Source organism: Oncorhynchus masou, chromosome 29, assembly GCF_036934945.1.
Source record: "Oncorhynchus masou masou isolate Uvic2021 chromosome 29, UVic_Omas_1.1, whole genome shotgun sequence".
Classification (NCBI taxonomy): Eukaryota; Metazoa; Chordata; class Actinopteri; order Salmoniformes; family Salmonidae; genus Oncorhynchus; species Oncorhynchus masou.
In genome coordinates this window covers 89,849,902-89,853,125 of record NC_088240.1, presented here as the reverse complement: position 1 = coordinate 89,853,125, position 3,224 = coordinate 89,849,902, and the positions used below count along the sequence as shown (strand labels likewise).

Sequence of the window (3,224 nt, the reverse complement as noted above, 5' to 3'; positions counted from 1 at the left end):
GAAGTAGTAGTCACGAATATAGCACAGGATACTGATGGCAACTTAGTGTTACAAAAGCAGTGTTGTATGTTATGATGGGAGACACTACTGAATAATCAGTAACGGCAATATTCTAAATCATCAAATGTGGTTTCTTCTCTCTTGATGGTTCCATTTCTGATAAGACAACATATGTCTGTGTTCTTTGGAATTTTGACACTGTTACAAAGCAAATGTAAGAATATAACTTGCAGCACAAATACCATGTGGTATCTCAGATTTCATGTGCAAGCTGAAATAAAATGTAAAAAATATAAATAGCTTTTTTAGTTTGCGATCTCTGATCAAAACACTAAACATGCAGGCTGCTGTGAGCTAAATGTTTGCTCATGCCAAGTCATGCAGAAAGAAAAAGCAAAATGTCCGTAGTAAACATCAAGGGTAGTAATTAGAGCAGACTTTTTTTTATTACAATTTGGTAAAGAAACAAAAAAAACAAAACTAAATGAAATTTTCAACGAACGTGAAAACGCATGGCTGTCCCTACTGATTTGCCGTAGTCATTCATATCACGGAAGTTATTTTGAAATTGATAAGAAATAGCTAGTTGGCTCAAGAATAACATTTATTGTGAATTATTCCACCTGTCAAGACGGTAAGCAATTTACCAACTAACTGTAGAAGAAGGTTTGTTCTTTTTATTGTGTCCTAATTTAAAAGTCCTTTCATGTTTCGCTAGTTAGGAATCACAACGACTGACAACGTCAGCTATACGGATCCTTGTGGCTTGCTTCCTTGTTTTGCTATGCATTTCACTGCGTCAATTAGCCGACTAAACTCTATGACTGGTCTGGACCGACGTCACATTTGTTTAAAAAAAAAAGTGATTTGAGCACCCAAAGAATAGCCTGCAATTACACGGAACAATGTCTCTGAAATCTGTAGTTATTAAAAATGAGTTACGTCGGAGCTCCAGTCCGCCCATACTAGTTGCCGCTGTACCTCAATACGTTTCTGTTCCCAGTAATGAAGTAAACACTGGCACGTGTAGCGTGCTGTCATATTTTAAGCAAATTAGGAAATGTAGTGTGGTCGGTGCATTAGCGTAAATAGACTGTTGTCACGAGGAAAGTATTTGTAAATAACCTTCATATGTTCTTGTCTGCCTCAGATGGCAGGGCCGGCAGATAAAACAATGTGGCCTTTCCTCACTGACTCTTTGGCCACATTTCTCCATTGTAACTGTTTGCCACACAGTACTGGTGGAAAGCCATTTCCAGAGACCGCTAAAGAAATTGCCAGCTATGCAAAAGTAGCCAAGAGCATCATAGACTTGGCTGTGTATGGCAAAGCCAGAACCGCTCCTATGAGAGACTGGCAGACTTCACAGATACAATAGGGAACCGTGTCAGTGGCTCTAAGAACCTGGACCTGGCTATCAAGTATATGTTCAGTGCCCTGAGGAAGGATGGGCTGGAGAACGTACATCTAGAACCAGTGAAGATCCCACACTGGGTCAGGGGAGGAGAGCGCCGTGATGCTACAGCCCTGGAATCACACCATGGCCATCCTTGGACTGGGCAGCAGTGTGGCTACACCCCAAGAAGGTAGGTCTATGGGCAATTCCACATAAATGAAATTACTCTCAATATTTTTCACTTAAAAATGTATACCAAACAGAAACCATTGATTTCAAAGTTTAACAAACCATATAACTCTATACACAAGACTACAATTTCCACTGAACATTTTACAAAAATACATTTATAGGAAGAACTGCAGGTGCAAAGTTTGGTAACAGAATAAAACTGAGGGAGATTTTACTGTAATTCAGTTACCAAACTTTGCATCTGTTTTCCAGTAAGTGTTATTTATTTTATTTTTTTCCTTTGTGAATTATTCATTGTAGTCCATGTGCATAGAGTTGTATGGTTTGTTAAATGTTTAAATCAATGGTTTTTGAGTCTCAGCATAATTCCGTTATTGTGGAACTGCCCTGTGTTCTATAGCGAGAGTTCTATCACTCAAGCCTAGACAATGCTGATGGTGTTGCCACTATTTGCTAGGCCCCAACTCAAGCCAAGGTGTAGATATTTAGATGAATCTTCGACTGGTGCACTGATGTATTTTTATATAACCATTATTTCACCAGACAAGTCAGTTAAGAACAAATTCTTATTTACAATGACGGCCTACCCCTGGCCAAACCCCGGATGACGCTGGCCCAGTTGTGCGCTGCCCCTATGGGACTCCCAATCATGGCGGTTGTGATACAGCCTGGATTCGAACCAGGGTGTTCAGTGACGCCTCAAGCACTGAAATGCAGTACCGTAGACCGTTGTGCCAAGCATGTCACTTTTTTGTGGCTTTCGGTCTCCTCTCGGTTCAGGCATTGAAGCAGAGGTGCTGGTGGTGGAGTCTTTTGAGGAGCTGAAAAAAATGCAGAAGGAAGCCATTGGGAAGATCGTGGTGTATAACCAGCCCTTTGTCAGCTATGGGGAGACAGTGCAGTACAGGGAGTTTGGGGCATCCAAGGCAGCGGAAGTAGGAGCTGTGGCTACTCTCATCCGGTCCATCACACCTTCTCCATCAACAGGTACTGGATGGGTCACAATGATCCAATGTATCCCTTCCCTTATAATACCAATTAGTTGAATGCTTGACTACTCTCCCGGTCCATAATCTCCATCAACAGGTACTGGATGGGTCACAATGATCCAATGTATCCCTTCCTTATAATACCAATTAGTTGAATGCTTGACTACTCTCATCCGGTCCATCACACCCTTCTCCATCAACAGGTACTGGATGGGTCACAATGATCCAATGTATCCTTCCCTTATAATACCAATTAGTTGAATGCTTGACTACTCTCATCCGGTCCATCACACCCTTCTCCATCAACAGGTACTGGATGGGTCACAATGATCCAATGTATCCCTTCCCTTATAATACCAATTAGTTGAATGCTTGACTACTCTCATCCGGTCCATCACACCCTTCTCCATCAACAGGTACTGGATGGGTCACAATGATCCAATGTATCCCTTCCCTTATAATATAGTTGAATGCTTGACTACCTCATCCGGTCCATCACACCCTTCTCCATTACTGATGGGTCACAATGATCCAATGTATTCCCTTCCTTATAATACCATTAGTTGAATGCTTGACTAAGGCTGGGACTGCATGTTGCCATCTCTTCCTGTCAAGTCTGACTGTATGTAATTTTTGTCCCACATTTC

At 41.6% G+C, this 3,224-nt stretch overlaps 1 pseudogene; it reads left to right on the top strand.

Annotated features, from left to right (window-relative positions):
* Positions 1–1,167: 1,167 nt before the first annotated feature.
* Positions 1,168–2,941, top strand: LOC135519831 (carboxypeptidase Q-like; annotated as a pseudogene).
* The last annotated feature ends 283 nt before the right edge of the window (positions 2,942–3,224 follow it).